The sequence below is a fragment of the Eleutherodactylus coqui genome, unplaced genomic scaffold, assembly GCF_035609145.1.
Source record: "Eleutherodactylus coqui strain aEleCoq1 unplaced genomic scaffold, aEleCoq1.hap1 HAP1_SCAFFOLD_43, whole genome shotgun sequence".
NCBI classification, from domain to species: Eukaryota; Metazoa; Chordata; class Amphibia; order Anura; family Eleutherodactylidae; genus Eleutherodactylus; species Eleutherodactylus coqui.
In genome coordinates, this window is record NW_027102323.1 from 1,124,693 (window position 1) to 1,146,772 (window position 22,080).

The following is a 22,080-nucleotide window of genomic DNA, read 5'->3' on the forward strand; positions in this document are numbered from 1 at the left end:
AAAGTCATATAACTGCTTTATATGGTAAATTCTCAAAATAAAGACCCTTTGTACGTGTATAGAGCCGCCTCACTAGACACTTGGACATGAAACACACACTGTTTTAGAGGTGTATAACATTTCCTAATAGGGGTGACTGCAATAAATAGCGATGGAACGGCAGATACGAATTCCGCTCTCCATATAACATGGGCGGTATAAATACCCTGGCTTTGATGATTGTAGGTCTTGGATCCAGGATTCCCTGCATCTTTCTTAGTGCTGGTACGACAAAAAGATTACAGGTAACTACTGCTGACACAGGGTTGCCTAGAGTGAATGGAAGACAAATACCATTAATCAGGAGAAGGCAGGTAGTAAACAACGTAAATTATGTGTAACACGTTCAGGCTTTTACTCCAGAATCCACATTTGATTTTGTAAGATGTAGAAATAGATTTTTCCCTTTAACCTTGTGAATGCACGGTAAGTTCTGATCAATAAGGCCTTTTTCGAGCTGGACCCCTTCAAGACCATAGCACGACTAGTAAAACCAATGCTTTCCCTTGTATGGGTTAATTTATTAGGCATTACATAGGTTGATTGAAAAAACAATCAAAATACTAACGACCACCCGTCTGTCGGTGAGTTACATGCTCCGCCCCTGATCACATGACAGTGACCTCATCAACTAGTTACAGCGAGGTAATGAGGTGCCCCAAGGATGTCTAACCACCACCTAACTAGTTACACCGAGTTAGTGAGGTGCCCCAAGGATGTCTAACAACCACCTAACTAGTTACACCGAGGTAGTGAGGCGCCCCAAGGATGTCTAACAACCACCTGACCAGTTACACCAAGGTAGTGAGGTGCCCCAAGGATGTCTAACCACCACCTAACTAGTTACACCGAGGTAGTGAGGGGCCCCAAGGATGTCTAACCACCACCTAACTAGTTACACCGAGGTAGTGAGGCGCCCCAAGGATGTCTAACCACCACCTATCTAGTTACACCGAGGTAATGAGGTGCCCCAAGGATGTCTAACAACCACCTAACTAGTTACACCAAGGTAGTGAGGCACCCCAAGGATGTCTAACAACCACCTTACTAGTTACATCCAGGTAGTGAGGCACCCCAAGGATGTCTAACAACCACCTAACTAGTTACACCAAGGTAGTGAGGCACCCCAAGGATGTCTAACAACCACCTAACTAGTTACATCCAGGTGGTGAGGCACCCCAAGGATGTCTAACAACCACCTAACTAGTTACACTGAGGAAACACCAACCTCCCAGTAACCATTATTAACCATCTCTGTTCCTCCGGTCATCACAGCCTCATCCTCCGGTTACCCCACAGCCGACAGTCTGCATACAGCGGTCAGTTATCTCGCAGCTGACAGATACCAAGCAGTAGTTACCTCAGAGCTGACAGTGGACAGTTACCTCAGCGCAGCGCTCAGTCACCTCAGAGCTCAGTTACCTCAGCGCAGCGCTCAGTCACCTCAGAGCTCAGTCACCTCAGAGCAGCGCCCAGTCACCTCAGAGCTCAGCTACCTCAGCTCAGACATGACACCATTAATAAAACACAATTGTTAAGCAGACATACATTCCCCATCATCACCCTGACTCACCCTTTCTTTACAGCCTAGTAAGGGTTACCACTAACACATTTAAAACTGACCAATCTACCTTAGGGGGCGCTCACCCCAATGTAGTTGCATATGGGTATGTGTATATACAAGCCCATATATATATATACACGTATTGGCTCTATCATGTGCATATATGTGGCAAAAATACAACATGCTGCGTTCTGTTTTGCGCTCATGTATTACACAATTCCGATACGCTAATTTGAGAGGAACTGCGTAAGGCAATGCGATTAATTGCCTGCGAGTTACCACCTTTCATACGGGCATACAGAACACACGTAATACATGGTAATCATATGGCGGCCTAATGGATGGACAATCTCAGACAACGGTCCCTCCTCTAAGTACCTCAGACCCACCAAGCCATAATACACAAAGGGGTGAAGCTGTGTCACTCACCTGTTTCAGCTTGAAGGTTTTTTTAAAATGATATCCTCCAGGTCCAACAAATCTGGTTCTCTTGGACAACGGCGCTTGGACAGTGTCTAGAAAACGAAGCAGAAATGGTAACAATTTCTACCATGATATTGCGGGAAAAGTACAGTTCATCCATCAAGTGTACCACTAGCTTCTTAAGAGCAACAGATCAAAGTATGAATAGCTTTTTTCCCCTAATTCAGCATAGAGCTGAAAAAAAATTCTAGAAAATTAAGCATTAGTTTATGATTCAGTTTAGTGATCGGGTTTACAAACTACTCAGCAATGTCTACTAAGTGGAAGGATAAAACCACTTCCACAGGCCGGTACTGGAATATAACATTGGCTAGGAGGACTTGTTTTTTTAGTTGTAAATGGGTATTTCCAGAACGGACCGACCACCTATCCACAGAACAGTTGATAAAGTCTGATCAGCAGCGCGAATCTCACCACTGGGACACCCACCGATCCCAAAAACGCCAATCCCGTGTCCCTCTCTGCTGCTCACTTCAAACCCCGCAGTGAGGAGCAGCTTGACTAGTGTGGCGGCTGAGCATGTACAATGCCAGTCCATTACATTCTGTGGTCCTGCTTAAGTGCTTGTCCTGAGCTTTCTCCGGCAGCCCGATTGAAAGGAATTGAGCAGAAGCAAACAGTCATCCGCACCTTCATTCATGCACCAGGAGAGGCGGATACGGCGACCCTGTTCTTGGCATCAGTGCTGGTTTCGGTGGCGAGACCCTCACCAATCAGACTTTCGGCACCTATTTTGTGGATAGGTGCCAAGACAATCCTGAGATTAGTGCTTTATAGCAACCCTCTGGTTTCAGGACCAAACTTCTACCCTGGACTGAAGGAGGGTATATTACTTGCAGTTGTTCTTCTCTGCCATCTATCCGATTCACGAATTCCAGGTCACATTTTTCAGGCGCCCAAGATGGCTGTTGCAGTTTTCTAACTATCTAATGTATACTGTGCACTGCTCTCTGATTGACCAGTGTTGCTCATGTGATCAGTGCTGGCCAATCAGAGAGCAGGTATAGCAGGTTATATCAGCCACCTTAGACAACCAAAAACAGTACCCAGAACCAATGGATCAGAGGGACGGCAGAGAACAACTGCAGGTTATATACCCCCTTCTCCCTCCGACCCGGTAACAGATCTTTGTGAAGTATTCTACTTCACTAGACTTTAATTGGCTTCCATTTAGCACTGCACTTTAATATTATACATGTATTACCGGTTACAGGACTGTTTTCTCTCTGGGTTTCTCTTGGCTTTGAGATGGTTCTATTCATGATCTGCAGGATTTCTTTTTATGCAACTAGAAATAAAACAAGAGCATTTGAGAGGGAAGATTAAATATGTAAGACGGGTCTGACAGATGCATAATTAGCCCAACAACATTTAGAGAATATACAATCTATACTCCTTTCCCTTACAGAATATATTAAATGAGTTTCCCCACCGATAACACACATGGTATACAAAAATAATACTCAATATACACAAGCAAGGAGAAGATCTGCCAAGGCTGGATACTACCGGCAAGGAGCGCCCGCTGCGGCTCGGCCCCCTCACTTGAGTGTTGCGTCAAACTTCTAAGTAGATTTCTTTCTGTAGCGCAGCAGCGGTTCAGAATAAAACAAGACACATGCCAAATGGGCATCTCTGTCCTGGGTTCATGCTGCCCGTGGGTTTGGGTGGCATGAACCTAGTGACAGCTTCCTTTTAAGGATTAAAGATTACATACCGTACTGATTTCTCATTTTTATACAGCTCTATGCACACACTTGCTTCGGAACGGAAGACATAAGCATCAATTACAGGAGATTGTAAAATTGTGTGTATATAATAGAATATGAGAAACATCTATTTACAGTGAGCCGCTGAACAGAAAGGTGACAACTGGCCTGAAAGCACATTTATAGTCATGTATCTACTAGTAAACCGTATCCTGTAGTGAAAATGTCAGCACTGACTCTGAGAAGAGACATTTACACAGAACTGAAGGGGTTAAATAAGCATAGACTATAGATGCGAGATGTGAGACAGGTAGGTGGGAGGCGGTAGGTGTGAGATGGGTAGACGAGAGACACCCATTAACAGACCCCAGCCGATCAACTATTGATATCCCGAGGAAAGATCTTCAATAGTATTTCCCTGGAAAACCCCTGTAAGTCCTCCTGCCCGCGGCCGGGTCGGAATCCGACTGCGAAATCTCACAGCGGAATTAGACCCGGTGACCCCCAGAGACTCTATACTCGCCTATCCGGATCCGCTACGAGTGTTTCGGCTGGGGCAGGGCGTAACGCGCCAGCGCTGGGCTCTAACACGGATTCCTGCGATACTACTGCGAAAGTGCTGACGGCCGGTCAGCTTCCATTGACTGCAATGGAAACTGTCTGTGCGTTTTTCTGCACTAAATAGAACCTGCTGCGACTCACCCCCGCAAACGGAAAATCACAGTTAATTTCCGCCAGTGGGCAGGGAAGAATCTTTTAACATTGCATGTCAATGGACGGACATTGCTGCGGATTTCGCGGCGGGCGTCTGACTGCGAATTCCGCAGCAAAAGTCCGTCCATGGGCATTGGGCCTAAGAGAAGAGATTATTACTTTTTATAGACAAGGAAAGGGATACAGAAAGATAACGAAGCGCTGAACGCCCCTAGAGACACAGCTGGAAGCCAGACGCTGCCCTACTAAGTACTAATGCTCCATTCTAAATTAGTTCAAACAAAAGAAATTGCGCCGTAATCCTTGCGTGTAAATGCGCAGCCATCGTGCGCTATTAGTTTACTTTTCGTTTCAACCAGCATAATAATCATTGCTGTTTGCTTACTTCTCGCTGCGACTAACCCCCCCGCTCCGTGCTTCTCACAGAATATGATGATCTGCCTGTCTAAACGTTCTGCACGAGCGCGAACAACCAGCGGTGACGTCACATGTTCGCGCAGATCGTTTAGCCGACAGTTGTTTCATGTAAATGGGGCATGAGGTTATATGTACACAGGCAAGTGTGATAACTCAGACCTATATCGCACTCGTAAACCGCAGATTTACAGGCTTCTGCAATGCGCTTCCCCTTTAAAAACGTGCGATTTGCATCGCTGAATGTGTTTGTCACTCATGAAAACAATTGCTCATGCCTTCAATAGTTAAAATGGAAAAACACATCAAACTCATGAGAACTGCATTTGCAGATGAGTGTAATGCAGTATTTTTGTCTCCTCTACAGAATACTGGGTGATCCTTGCAGACAAAATCACCCAAAAATAAGACAAACTGTGATTTTTCACTTTCACTGTATTGGTACGAGCGAAACATTGCTGGATGAGAGCGAATCCACTGAAAATAATTGGTTCTTTAAACACGCAGGTTCTGTGCGCGGCGCAACAACACAGAACCCCCGGATTATTACCGCTGGTGTAAATACAGCCTAAGGGCTTACTCAGACGACCGTATATTGGCCAGGTATTCACGCCCGGCCAATATACGGTGTCCCTCTCTGCAGGGGGAGGAGGCTGGAAGAGATGGGAGTAGTGCACTGAGCTCCCACGCCCTCTCCACCCCTCGGCACTATTTGCAAAGGGAGGGGCGAGGCAGGGCAGAGCTAGGTCTCGAAACTTAGCTCTGTCCCCGCCCCGCCCTGCCCCCTCTCATGAATACCTATCCGATATACGGTCGTCTGAATAAGCCCTGAAGACGCTCGTCATGAAGGGGCTGAATACTTCTCAGACTGCAGGTTTTAAAAGTGGCATTCTATCTTCAACTTGGAGAAACCACTTTTATATCAGTTGTGTAGATTTATTTAAATTGCTTTTATTTGATTGAGTTTTACAAACAGCCGTAAGTTCTTAAATCTGACAAGCCTAATTTGCAGGGGGGGGGGGGGGATAATTTTGATTGTAACTTTAGTTATGCCCTATCCTATGAGTAACTTTATATTACTGGAATACCTCTTTAAGCACTTACAGAACTCCAGTGTTGTGACCTCATCGTAACCAAGACATCTGCCATAAGTGGTATGACATCACTCTCTCTGCCACCTGAACAACAGCACTGACTCTGAAGAGGTGGAGACACATCTGAGACCAGAGGAAATGATACATCGCTTCTTCATCCAACAATACAGTAAGTAGATGGGAACTGGGTTATAGAGTCCGCATGGAGGGGGAGGAGGTGCACTGTGCTGTAGCGTTACATGAAATGCAGTATCATATATAAAATATAGATTTATTAATATATTTTACTTGAACTCAAAACTACCAATTACCTGATAGTTTTATTCTTTATGGAAAATAGGCGTCATAATAGCAATCCTATATAGATAGTAAATGTACATGCTGTCTCATGACATAGAGGTATTTCCTTATAAATTGTTTATGTTGCCATAGTAACGTCAGGAGACGACCACCAATAGGATTGCTGGTCATCAAATTGAAAGTTGTCAGTTGTGTGCAGTCAGTTATTGGTGGGTGATGTTCTTCTCTCCATTCAGTACTAGTAGACATGTGATGGAGATCTATACTGGAAGCTCGAGTAGAAGATCTATAGTTGTCCTGTGTTTAGGGCTCATTCACACGGGCGTAAGGGCATTTCAGCCACAGAAATACGCAGCATTTTGTGTGACTGGAATGCACAGATGCCCGCTTATTTTGCCGGCTTTGGCATGCATTTGCCACATGTTTGCGCACACAAATGTTGAGTGGATTGATTTCAATAGGCTCTTGCGGTGCACAAATGACACCAGGAAAGGTCATGTTGCAGATTTTTCACGCGATCGCAGATTGCATGAAATTGAGATCAATGGGTTCTATTTACTGAGGATTATGCATGCAAAATTTGTGTGGGTTTTATGTTGTGCGAATACGCCCAGGTGAACGAGCACTTATTCCCTATGGAGGGCATTTGCTGCCCGCAGGCTCCTCACTTGTAAGTCCTATTTTGGGTCTTTATCTCTGAGGATATAGAGGTCTTCTCTTGCTTTCTATGGTTACGTGTCAATGTGGCCTCTCGTATAGATATATCACAGCAATCACAGCCTATCAGTCACAAATATCAAATTATTTTGTTGATATAGAGCTGAAAGCAAGTGATGCCAAGAGAACATGACCGAAGCCAAAGGACAAGATGAGTTCATAATAGGGATCAATGGGAAGCCAGGTAAGTATAATAATGTGAAAAACACAGAAATACACAAATCATAAAAACACATTACATTAAAAAGATCCCCACATAATATAAGTCCCTGAAAGCATAATACAAAGCATATATTTATTATATAGCAGCCTGCTAGTATAAGCAGCAGCTAAATAGTTAAAATGAATTAGGGGACATATGTATTAAGTCTCCTAGACTGGGCAAGATATAGCACCCTGCTAGTATAAGCAGCAGCTAAATACTTCATATGAATAAGGGGACACATGTATTAAGTCTCCTAGACTGGGCAAGATATACAACCCTGCTAGTATAAGCAGCAGCTAAATAGTTAAAATGAATAAGGGGACACATGTATTAAGTCTCCTAGCCTGGGCAAGATATAGCACCCTGCTAGCATAAGCAGCAGCTAAATAGTTAACGTGTTTAATATTATATGCTTGTATGTGCAATGTTTTTCTATGTACCCCCACACCTCGTTCTCATGAGGCACCCGCAAATCAAGCCACCCATAGGGATGCATTAGCACTACAAAATAACTAAAACCATGTGGATGTCAATTTTTCCTGGCATGCAAATCGTACATGCAGGAAAAAAAAAATCACAGCATGCTCCATTTTTCTGTGGATCCAGCACTGACGGCTTCCATTGAAGCTGACACTGTGGATGTGCAGCAGATCCGCGGGAAAACAGGAGATTTAAATGTTAAAAAAAAAGCACAGCGCACCCGCAGTGCAGAAGAAAGAAGATCTGGCCGTGGACAGAAAAGACCCACACTGGCTTCGGACAAGTAAGAAAATGTTTTTTAGGCCTCATGGCTTTGGGCACGGGTGGAAACCACTGCGGGATTCCACACTTTGAAACCGTGCGTGTCCGTGGACATGAGGCATTATCACATACATGTCTGCTAGTAGTTTCATTCTTTTTGTGTCTTTGAAATCACACGTCTGAATAGTAGCACGTCTGTAACCTACACCTTAAGGCGTAAACATATGTTAATCATTAGCATTACAACCTGTTTTGAATACTCATTTGTTCTGCTTGTATATACTGTCTGCATGTATATAATGGTGTATATATATTCTGCAATGTCCACATATGTAATTTATATTCATGTTGGTAATATCATATGCAATGTACATAACATATTCTTGTATATAGTGTTTGTGTATGTATTATTAATATTGCAATGTCTGTACATATTATAAATGTCCACATGTTTTAGATATATTTATACACAATCTACACATAACGTGCACACAGTGTTTATACGTATAATATTTGTACTTTACTTTTTGGTGTTATGCCTGTTTATTTTTATATAAAGTTTGGATATACTGATGTCCATGTATATAATATATAACAAAAGTATCTCTCCCATGGGTTAGGCTGCCTTCACATCTGAAGACTGTGAGTATATATAAGTGTAACTGTATCTATACATGCATATACATCCGTGTACTATTAATTCTGTAATATATATGTGATATGTTTCTATATCCTGGTAATGTTTCCGTGCATTAGCACATCAATATCTGTATATATGATTGATGCCCACGCATGTATTTATGTTATATCCTTAGGGAGCCAGAAGACTGTGAGTATATAAAAGTGTATATGTACCTATATATGCATATACATCTGTGTACTATTATTTCTGTCATATAATATATGTATAGAGTATAATGGTAACAAAAGCATCTCTCCCATGAGTTAGGCTGCCTTCACATCTGAAGACTGTGAGTATCTATATATGCATACACATCCATGTACTAATAATTCTGTAATACATATGTGATATGTTTCTATATCCTGTTAATGTTTCTGTGTATTGCATTAGCACATCAATATCTGTATATATGATTGGTGCCCACAAATGTATTCATGTTATATATTTAATGTATATATTGTTTGCATTGGTAATGTGTATATTTATGCCTGTATGGATATTATATGAATATGTGTATATGTGATGCTCTTCAATGTAATTAATGTTATGTTAATGTCATTGTATATATGTACACAGTATATATAATAAAGTATAATGTATTGTTAATTGCTTGAGATAATAGTAGTATCTTCAGTATAAGCTTCTTATTGTATCCTGTTAATGTTTATGTGACTGTATTATGTGATAAGTTCTGACCCTGATGTGACTGACCGTACAGAAGAAGCAGAATACAGGACAAGCTGCAATGGACAAAGCCTTCCAATTACACTCAGTATTGTCACTAAATAAGCAGAGCAGGATGTAAATGACATTTCTCTTCCCATCAGGCCCTCCAGGGCCCCTTATGGAGATGGGTCCCTATACTGACACTGTATATGTAGAACAGGAGATCTCCAGTGTAATTGGTCGGCTTTATAGGGATTCTCTGGTTATATGTAAGTAGCATTTATATAGCAGATACATAACTGATCACTACATGCGCTCTGACCTTCTTATATCATCACTGTGACCCTACAGAATCCTGAGCGCTGATCTCTGGTTCTGCCCTGCAGGGGGCGCACAGTGTAAAGATGCTCCTGATCATAGATGAGGATAACAGGTTAGAGCTCTAGTGACGGGTTATCTAGCAGCTAGTTATATATTCCCGGGGAATGCTTTACCATAGCAGTGTGATACTTTACCTGTATAGTCACTCACATCAGTATTATCTGTCCATGTGTTATTATATAAGGTAGCATACAGCAAGGCTCCTGCTGGAATGAAGCACATAATGTAGAATAAAAGCCACCTAGAAGTGTATAGATACAATGTGTGCAGTGTAACAACTGCAAACTAGATCAGTTATTAGAAGGTTCTGCATCATATTGATGCATATAGAGGACAATGTGATTCTGTGCTCTGACAGAGGATGACATGAGCCACATGGAGAAGTGACACATGCCACATCTGAGTATCTCCTCTTCTACAAATCTAGTCTTAGTGTAGGGACCCATCTGAATGAGGTCGCCGTGACGGGGCAGATGGGCTCGCACAATTGGAATAAAATGTGCGCCAAGAACCTCACATTTATACCTCTAGTTAGTAATATGTAAACTGTGTGGGAAAGAGTTTATCATTGGGATCTCTGCTCATATCAGTAGTATTAACTCAAATGGAAACTTTGCCAGGAAATCCCAGCAGCTCACGATAGGTAGACGAGAGCGCGAGATAGATAGATAGATAGATAGATAGATAGATAGATAGATAGATAGATAGATAGAGAGCGATAGATAGAATCATATATAGGCTATAGATTTAGTAATAAACATACAGCCAGTCTGCTCCTTGTAATATATGTAATGACGGTACACGTGATCCAAGATCATCCTACACAACCCAAGTGCAGACACGCTCCAATAATGCCAAGTGTTGGTTCACACTTCTGTTTACAATAGAAAACCGTGACACAAGAGCTCGACTATCTCTAGCCGTCCCATTGACGTGAATGCGACAATGCTGCAGTACTCAGTAGGGCTGCCAGGAATAGTACGATGCTCTGAGTAATGCTGCCTTATTACGATATCCATCAAAAAATGGTTCAAATGAGCGAAAGTGAAGATAATTGTTGGGTTTAAACAAAAGCTAATAACAGAATGAGATTCAACAGGACTAACAGTCATTGTGAGCTCGTTCACTTATCATTGTGTTTAATCATCCCGCTCAGTTCCAGCGCAGATCCAACATGAAATGTCTGCAAGAGCCAAGCAGAACCCATATTATAGTCAATGGGGTTCATTCGGTCATTGAACCATTTGTCCAGAGGATTCCCTTTTTCAGCTTGCATAAACAGAGAAGGAAAATGGAATCCCCAATGCAAATGTGACTGTAGACTAAGAAGATGAATGCCGCCCTCAAATATGACCCCTGTTTATTAATCTGTCAGTGAGGAATCTCAGCCTCAGGTGAAGCTTCTGTCCAGCCTTGGACCATTCTCAAACTTCGAGAAGTAAATCTACATAAAGTGAATGTAGACCCCGCTGGGATCACACAAGTTTAGGCAAACATATACCTTCTCTTTTAGGGTTCTTCATGTGATTACATACAATAGTTTGACCATGGAGATTTACTATAAGTAGAGCGAATACAAATCATGTCCTGCCCGGTTTTTGTTTCCTTGCAGGTAACAGTGTGAAATGATAACGGTCTGTTCCTTATCTAACCAGTGAAATAATTTGGCCGTGATCCGACCGACGGTAGAATGAGGTTGTCCAGAAAAGTTCTGCATTCCCTTGCCAGCACCGTGACCAGAGCCCTCAGTGACAAGAACAGTATCGCAATGAGTGGAACTGACTCTTCAGCGCCCCCATACACACATCCTGAATAACTGTGCCCCCCCCCCCCCCCCCGTCTGTATATTCTGTACATAACATTCTAAAGACCTGAGACAATGTATTTGATATCTCATTACATGACTTGTCATTCATTTCTTCTATCAGTCCTGCTTTGTTGTTGGGTTCTTCTCTCTTGTGTGGAAGGATTCATATTTGTGTCCAGTATATAGGCCTTCATTGTAAATTCACAAATGAAGTACACTCTATACACAACCGCTCCTCTTTAGTATTGCAGGATGATGTAACTAATGCATTCCATGCATCAGAATGTGCGCTATAACCATTAACCCCATACCACTGCAGGGCATATAGTTACATCCTGGAGGTTCAAGGTGTGTAATGGAGGGTGATCACGGGTCGATCCCGCTCTATACCATGCAGGTGTCAGCTATTTTTTACAGCCGATACCCGCCCACAATAGCCTTGAGAAGCAGTGCTGCTCATCGGGGTTTGTTAACCCTTCAAACGCTGCCATCAATTCTGACGTCCAATGCTATTATACACAGGCTGGACCGCACTGTCTACTGCCACAGTGTGTAACAAACAATGACTATTTCCCCATGCGTACCTTTCCGGTGGTAGGTCCTGGAAGTAGGTTAGGCCTACTAGTTCAAAGCAATCTTCAAGCACCCCTACATCGCCATCACGTTAAAGCCGAACTATCTGAGTCTCACTTGGATTTGGACTTGAATGAGGAACAGGTCTCTAAACTCTCCTCTCTGGTTGGTAGCCTAATACTTGCAGTGAAAGTGAACCTTCACCTGAAGGGTCTGACACCTACTTCATCTGAGAAAACCTTTACCTTCAGACGCCCAAAGGTCTTCCCTTCCCATACAGAATTTGAGGACCTTTTAGCTAGGGAATGAAACCTTCCCAGCAAACACTTCACCAAACAAAAGCATTTAGATATCTTGTATCATTTCGTCTTTACCAGTAGTGCCTATGGCTGATGCCTCGTTCTTTAGGGAGGCAGGAGCCAAAAATTTTGAATCCCTAGCCAAAGTTTCCTTTGGGGCAGAGGGTTCGGCACTACAACCTGTTTTTGTCTTTACCTGGTTCGATAGGGCCACCAGCGAATCTGCCAAGCAACTACATTGCAGCAGTCTTTTGTCTCTTCGCCAGAAGAATTAGACATTGTGCAGGAGATAGGCTAGGCAGGAAAATTTATCTGCGAAGCGGATACAGCAAGATTATTGGCCCGCACCGCAGCAGTGTCGGGAACCTCCCTCTGGACTTTATGGCTCAAGTTCTGGGCCGCAGATTGAATTGCTTAGGCTTGAATCTTTTAACTTTAAAGTTAGATTTAAACTAGGCCAAATAAATGATTTGCCTCAGAGGTTGAAAAAAATCCTCCTGTGGTGGAGTATGAGTCTCACAAATAATCGGGAGAGGTTGATAGTAGGAGATGCAGAGTCTATGCATAGATTTCCTTATCGTGTCGGGACCACTAGATGACAGACTGGACATCTACAACACAAAGGCTAAAATTGGTGCCATATATCCTCCTACCTGAAATCCAAGGTAGAGTAGAGAAACACCAGGGCTGCTTAGCACACTAACCCAAACAGTGAAAAAATATCAAGATCAGATTTTTTTTCAAATTTAATTTTTTATTGAACATTTTGAAGCTGTAGAATTAAAGATGCTTAACGCTTTCCAACCCACTGTCTGACATCTGAAGACATTCTGATTGAAGCCTGTACAGCTTCGATGTCAGAAGATGTCTGGCAGGGTATTCTTACTGTATATTACTGGCTGCTCTGTTGTCGGGGGGCCTCTCCAGCATGTCACACATCGCAGTACTGGCTCTAGCCAGCAGATGGCGCCATTGTAAAATCTTAGACAAAAGTAATAATGTAAACTGTGTGGCGTGTCCGAAGACAAGGGTAATTACAGAGGCTGCTGGGGATGGGCACATGGGGCATTTAAACATGAGGTATCCCTCCTCCTCCCATGCTTTTTTGGGGGGTATTTCTTGACCTCAGCGGCAGGGATGGGGTGTAGAAAGTGGTGGTCTGTGAGGCTTTGTAATCTTGGTGAGGTGCGGCGGTCTCACACAGAAGGCGCTGAACAAGCTGCTCCTGGAACTGCAGGAAGGTGAGAGTTGCCAGGGCTTCTTGTAAATTACGTATTACTGGTAGCGGTCTGAATAACGCCAGGCTCACACGGCTGTATGTAGAATCCACTTGTGAAGGCCCGCAGCGGATCCCAGCTGTGTGCCTGGCTGTGGCGCTACATATGGCCGTGTAATGTACTGCGCATAACTGCATACTTACACAGGCAGCCATGTGTAATACACCATTTTTTGTTTGTATTTCCTGCGCTGTCGCTTAGGAATGACACGGGTACCCGCAGCCCGTACATAATATAACTGCGTATGAGTTGTGGGTTTATACGTGACCATGGAGCACAATGGACTCTATGTCACGGATATCCGTGATAAAATAGAACATGCAGCGTTCTGTTTTCTGCGAGTGGATTACGTAATTCCGACCCTCTAGTCTGTGGAGAATTGCGTAATCCATTGATTTGATTCATCCGCGTATTACCGCAAATCAGACGCATGTGGAGTCGGAAATTTCTATCCAGTCGTATAAGACTGGCCTGAGGTAGATCGCTTCCTTTTTTATCAGGTGACCGGGGACCGCTCAACGAGGCCCCTGGTCACTGCTCCAGGCTCTCGATGACCTTTGATTGCCGGGAGCAAGGAGATTTTAAATTTCCCGGGCTCCCTGGCTCTAGCGAATGTGTCTGGCATTTTGCTGGCGGTCGCATGCGCAGAAGCCAGGAAGGTCCATGGAGAAGGATTACGTTGGGGTTCAAATATGCGGGCCTCCGGTAAAAAGTTTCATTTTCTCTCACCGATCGCATTGGTGAGGGAAGATGAAACTTCAACTTTTTAAAATATTTTTATGTGATCGCCATTATCCATTGACCAGGGACCATTTACTGCAGCCCCCCCCCCGTGACATCTCCAAGCTCTCAGCTACCTTCGGTAGCCAGGAACAGGAAGCTTTTTCATTTTCTGGGCAATCCTCGACTTTTGCACATGTGTCTGCTATTTTGCTGATGGGCGCATGTTCCGAAGCCGGGGTAAGGTCCGCAGATAAAGATCCTATTGTGGGACAAACCAGGGGACTTTAGTTATGCAATTTCATCTCCCCTCATGGATACGATTAGAGATGAGCGAGCACCAAAATGCTCGGGTGCTCGTTACTCAAACCGAGCTTTTTGTAACGCTCAAGAGCTCGTTTCGAGTAACGAACACCATTGAAGTCAATGAGAGACCCGAGCATTTTTCAGGGTGATCGATGCTCAGTAGCTGCCTGACTTGATTTCAATGGAGCCGCGGTTGCTGCCGGCGGCTCCATTGAAAACAATAGTCTACCGGCACCCCTGAAATGTTTTTCAGGGAAGGGCTTTACATATAAGCCCTTCCCTGAAAAACAAAAATATTAGTGTAAAAAAAAAAAAATTTACCTCTCTGCCGCTGCCTTGTCCCACGCAGATGCAGAACACATCTGCTGCTGTGACAGATGCAGCAGGGGAATTCTGAATCCCTGCGGAGAATAAAGGATTCCCTACCGCAGCTGTCACACATGACAGCTGCGGTGGAGGATCCTGCTGCCATCACCCCTGAAATGTTTTTCAGGGAAGGGCTTTAAATATAAGGGCAGAATAAGACAGAGGGGGAAAGGCTGAGCTTATAGAGATTTACAGTTTATGATCGGATTCAGTATTTTTATGTAAAACAATTTTGAGATACTGTCAAGACTCAATGAGAGGTTGAGAGTTCTACTTCAACTGCCCATGCAGGGTGACTGACAGAAATGGCTATATACAGACTTAAGCCCCATTTACACGCAAATATGATCGCTCAAAATTCATTCAAAAGATAGGATGATTGACAGTTTTAAGCGATCATTTTACATAAGCTGCTAATGGGCACTTATTACCTTCGTTTGCATGTAAATGAGCCTCCCTGAGCTGTATATAGAGAACAACAGGTGGTCTGTTCTCTGCATACAGCCCCTATGTTTTCCTGCAGCACTGCAGCTGAACACAATGTTAACAGTGGTCCCAGGGAGAATCACAGCGTGCAGTCCCTGCTATCAGCTATCCGGCGAACGATGGATTTTAAGCTCAACTAAAAATCATTGTTCGGCAGAAAAGCAAACAATGGTAGCATTTACACACAACAGTTATCCCTCAAAAGACATTGTTTGATCAAATATTTAGTGATAATCGTTGCCTGTAAATGGGGCCTTATACAAGAAGAGCAATCAATCACGGTGTGTGGGCAGGGAAAGCAGCACTCACAGGCTCTCTATACAAGTCCTGCCAGCATTTAAGCAATGGCTTAGAAAAAAAATTGAACAAAACCATAGAACTCTAGATTTCCCCGAGTTCAGGATCTCCCACTCTTTCCTATACTGACCTGAGATAGGGTAAGCATAGAAGTCATGAAAGATCCACTTTTAAGCTAGGAAGTCCAGCAGTAAGGGGATCCCCTTTAAGTATTAGGCTGGGTTCACATAGGGCAGATTTGCTGTGGTTTTACCGCGGATTGCCGTTGCATATCCACACTGCGGCAAAACCGCTGCGTTTGTAGTGCAATGCAGCACAAATGAGTTTTGGCAAAAAGCTGTTCTCACAGGATGGATTTTTTCCACACAGCCGCAGTGCGGAAATGCAACTGCGGTGTGGTTTTCAAAGATGCAGCACGTCCATTCTTCTGTCTTTTCCGCAGCGCTTTTTTGTCCATTGACCTCTATGGACGCAGCAAAATCCGCGGCAAAAAGCAAAAACGCTGCAGAAAAAAACGCTTGCGGATTTTTCCGCGAGAAAATCCGTGAGCCAAAATTAACCTTTGAAGCGGTTTTGACGCAGAAGCAGTTCTTCTGCGGCAAAACTGCTACGGTAAAAGCTCATCAAAACTGCAACAAATCCGCCCTGTGTGAACCCAGCCTTAACTTTCTTCATATTACTTCATATTGTTTACTGGTTACTGTGATCTGGTTATTACGCCATACACACAGTCCTTGCACTTTCCCACTGTGGCATCTAATATTTTGTGTGATGTATGCTAACTAGGGATGAGCGAGTATACTCGCTAAAGCACTACTCGCTCGAGTAATGTGCTTTAGCCGAGTATCTCCCTGCTCGTCCCTGAAGATTCGGGAGCCGCCGCAGCTGACAGGTGAGTCGCAGCGGGGAGCAGGGGGGGGGGGGGGGGGGGGGGGAGGGAGAGTTACTTGCTGTAAACTCTGTTTTACAGACCCAAGTTTATTAACGAATCAATAACCATAACAGTTCATGTAAACTCTGTCTTACAGACACGAGTTTACCACCACCAAACTCTCCCCAAGTTTACCTGCCCACCCGCCTAATGCGGGCGACAATCCCCCACCAGGCCATGGCATCCACTAATGACATGGCCCCCTCAACACCCGCAGCCTCCTCAGTCATCTACACAAATCCATGTTAAAAATATCCAACTCAATCTCTGACAAGTATACTAGATCATTCCTATGGAAGCCTAGACCAAAACCTTCCAAATCAGTATATATAAAAGAAAAAAAATCCACTCCTGGCATGAGCTCTCTACCATCGGGCTACCCTTCTCCAAATTCTCTCGCTATATACAGACCTCGGCAATGACCATAATAATCGAGGTACAAAATCTGGAAAAAAAAAAACTATCACTGTATCCGGAACCTAGTTTCAATGCTCCACATCTCCCTTTCAATGTCCCATGCCACATCAATGTGTTCTCTTCTATGTCATTAACCCCCTAAGTGTAAAATTAAAACATCTGGACAGGGCCCACGTGACTTTCTAAGCCCATGTGACTCTTTATAGATCAGTTCAGCCATTAACCCACTCCACCTCATACATCTATTACCGCAAACTGTGATCTGTACAATCCCAAATTTTCGGAATAGCAGTGATCCGCCGCCCTTCTCCAAGCCCAGTACACAAAGGAGTGTCCAACAATCCACACAATACTTTTCTTAATTCCTAGAATGAAAGAAGAATTAGTACACCATATTATTCAGGCACATGTACAACTTACACCGAGATGAACCCCATCTGTCTACCTTTTTCTTCAATAAAACCGCACCTGTAAACAGTTTTTAAGCACCATTATACATTAAAAGCTAAAGATTAAAAGATAATGATTCTCCATCATCCCCGTCTTCCCGAAAACAATACAGGGTCTTCTACTAATTGCTCCATAAGATCTTACTTTTGCCATGTATAGCTGCGTGGACACTATTTACATTGAGTTTTTTTTTTTTTTTTATTAACTGCAACTTTTACCAACTTCCCTAGTAAGCTAATGATAGCAGAGCGTTGATCAGCGGCATACACTACTGCCTTACAGCCCCTGATCAGCGGCGTACACTACTGCCTTACAGCCCCTGATCAGCGGCGTACACTACTGCCTTACAACCCCTGATCAGCGGCGTACACTACTGCCTTACAACCCCTGATCAGCGGCGTACACTACTGCCTTACAACCCCTGATCAGCGGCGTACACTACTGCCTTACAGCCCCTGATGAGCGGCGTACACTACTGCCTTACAGCCCCTGATCAGCGGCGTACACTACTGCCTTACAGCCCCTGATGAGCGGCATACACTACTGCCTTACAGCCCCTGATCAGCGGCGTACACTACTGCCTTACAGCCCCTGATCAGCGGCGTACACTACTGCCTTACAGCCCCTGATCAGCGGCGTACACTACTGCCCTGCCTTACAGCCCCTGATCAGCGGCGTACACTACTGCCTTACAGCCCCTGATCAGCGGCGTACACTACTGCCTTACAACCCCTGATCAGCGGCGTACACTACTGCCTTACAGCCCCTGATCAGCGGCGTACACTACTGCCTTACAACCCCTGATCAGCGGCGTACACTACTGCCTTACAGCCCCTGATCAGCGGCGTACACTACTGCCTTACAGCCCCTGATCAGCGGCGTACACTACTGCCTGCCTTACAGCCCCTGATCAGCGGCGTACACTACTGCCTTACAGCCGCTGATCAGGGGCGTACACTTCTGCCTTACAGCCCCTGATCAGCGCGTACACTACTGCCTTACAGCCCCTGATCAGCGGCGTACACTACTGCCTTACAGCCCTGATCAGCGGCGTACACTACTGCCTTACAGCCCCTGATCAGTGGCGTACACTACTGCCTTACAGCCCCTGATCAGTGGCGTACACTACTGCCTTGCAGCCCCTGATCAGCGGCATACGCTACTGCCCTACAGCCCCTGATCAATCGCTCTACCTGAAAAACAGAATTAATAGGTACCACATTATACCATCTTTGAAAGAAAGCCATACCCAACAATACCTTCCAAACTGAGCTATATGAGCTGCATCCTAAATGTTGGACTCTTCTTCCCTGAATTGCTGCATCAGCAAACAAGACTATGAAATAGCAGCCGCATTAATCTCACACTGACCATCTCTAACCCTCAATAAGAGGTTATATGTTAGACATAATCTGATTAGTATACGAACTAACTCCTGCCGACCGGCTCTTACCAACAATCACTCCATAACCATTATCCACTAATGATAACTCCTCCGCTTCCACAAACTCCCATCACCAAGCTGACTGACCATTAAAGTCACAGATACCAACCATACCACTAGATCCTGCTTTAGCTCCCTTGATATCTGCGCATGCGATGTATGGGCCTTCCAGTCGCACATCACCACACATAACTTGCGGGAATACCTGGACCAATAATAATCACCTGTGAAGCCAAACAGGACCGACCTGCTAATGGCTGCAACTCCCTCCATGTAATCGTCCTTCATACGTAATGTCTGACTAATTAAACCCATAAACTATACACCCCTGACATTGGCAATTAGAACAACCATCACAATGCTATCAATTGAATACCTAAAAATTCCAACCGAGTACATGGCCATGGGATTTTTTCCGTTCGCCAGCAGCACCCCCAAAATCCTCCATCCTGACCACATGCCCTCTAAAACTTGTGCACCCCTCATTACCCTGATGCCCCATAAACAACAATCATCTAAGTAGTGTATTACACCAACATCCGGAGATTCCTTCCTCCCACCTACTCTAAAAATAAGGATAGTCCTAAATAATAGTAGGATGCCTTAGATCCCATCGGTAACGCCAAACCGGAAACCAAAGGATTAAAACCCCAACCAATAAGAAGTTATCCGAATACTGCATCACATGACCGAAGTGCCATATCAAAGCCAATGTAGTCACATGATGCATATCTTAAAGGGGTTGTCCCGAGGCAGCAAGTGGGTCTATACACTTCTGTATGGCCATAATAATGCACTTTGTAATATACATTGTGCATTAATTATGAGCCATACAGAAGTTATAAAAAGTTTTATACTTACCTGCTCCGTTGCTGGCGTCCTCGTCTCCATGGTGCCGACTAATTTTCGCCCTCCGATGGCCAAATTAGCCGCGCTTGCGCAGTCCGGGTCTTCTCCTCTTCTCTATGGGGCTCCGTGTAGCTCCGCCCCGTCACGTGCCGATTCCAGCCAATCAGGAGGCTGGAATCGGCAATGGACCGCACAGAAGCCCTGCGGTCCATGAAGGCAGAGGATCCCGGCGGCCATCTTCAGCAGGTGAGTATGAAGACGCCGGACCGCCGGGATTCAGGTAAGCGCTGTGCGGGTGGTTTTTTTAACCCCTGCATCGGGGTTGTCTCGCGCCGAACGGGGGGGGGGGTTTAAAAAAAAAAAAAACCCGTTTCGGCGCGGGACATCTCCTTTAATGCCAGCAGCTCAGGAGCGCCTCAGCATTCAGAGAAGACTGCTTGGGGTAAGATAGATGATAAATCACTGAGAGGAGATAGACTCCTTCTGTGGTATCACCCTTAAAGGGGACAACCTCAAATTGAAAAAAGGGGGGTATCAAAATGACCGGCAACTCTGCCCTCATCTATGTGATTAGCAATTTAACTACCTCAGGATCATAAACAGCTGAAATTAACTTATTAACCCCTTCACAGCCGGGTCCCTTTAACTCATGCACATATAAGCCGTACCGGGATCCTTCTTTATTGAGCCGGGCCTACTTCCAATATGAGAGGCTCACTGGAGTCTTGCCCTATTGCAGGAAACTGTATTTCCTGGATGCAAGGAATTTGTACTGATTTCTGACTAAAACAACCATAAATGGATGAGAGCGGCACAATATGAGCCCTCATGGCAGTACCCACAGCTCTCCATTACCTCGATCCCATAAATGTAAACACACATCCAGGTAGTGAGGCGCCCCAAGGATGTCTAACAGCCACCTAACTAGTCACACCGAGGTAGTGAGGCGCCCCAAGGATGTCTAACAACCACCTAACTAGTTACACCGAGGTAGTGAGGGGCCCCAAGGATGTCTAACAACCACCTAACTAGTTACACCGAGGTAGTGAGGCGCCCCAAGGATGTCTAACAGCCACCTAACTAGTCACACCGAGGTAGTGAGGCGCCCCAAGGATGTCTAACAACCACCTAACTAGTTACACCGAGGTAGTGAGGCGCCCCAAGGATATCTATAAACCACCTAACTAGTTACACCGAGGTAGTGAGGCGCCCCAAGGATGTCTAACAACCACCTCACTAGTTACACCGAGGTAGTGAGGGGCCCCAAGGATGTCTAACCACCACCTAACTAGTTACACCGAGGTAGTGAGGCGCCCCAAGGATGTCTAACAACCACCTCACTAGTTACACCGAGGTAGTGAGGGGCCCCAAGGATGTCTAACAACCACCTGACCAGTTACACCGAGGTAGTGAGGCGCCCCAAGGATGTCTAACAACCACCTAACTAGTTACACAGAGGAAACACCAGCGTCCCGGTAACCATTAATAACCATCTCTGTTCCTCCGGTCATCACAGCCTCATCCTCCAGTTACCCCACAGCCGACAGTCTGCATACAGTGGTTACCTCACAGCTGACTGCCTGCATACAGTGGCCAGTTATCTCACAGCTGACAGATACCAAGCAGTGGTTACCTCACAGCTGACTGCCTGCATACAGTGGTCAGTTATCTCGCACCCCCTTTATTTCAGGGGCATTGTGGAGTGCTGCTGTCAAATAAGGTATTTATTACGCCACTCCATACCCCTTCCCCTCTACGGTGCTGATGCTGCTCCCACTGAACACAGGCGAAGCCATCCCATGATGTCACAGCTGGGGGCATTGCAAGGAGCCCAGTGGTGAAGCCGCTTGAAGCTGAAAAGGAGGCATAGCACAGCAGAGACAGGAGCCAAGCCAATCAGCAGCTGTAGGTGTTCCCTATACCTTCCACAGCACAATCCCTGGTCTACACCCATTTTCGTGGTGGAGACAAGATACACCAGTACCCAAGAATCTAACTACTATAGTACTGCCCACTAAGTACAGGAATATAACTACTATAATACTGTCCCCTATGTACAAGAATATAACTGTTACAGTACTGCCCCGTATGTACAAGAATGCAACTACTATAATACTGTCTCATGTACAAGAATATAAGTACTAGAATA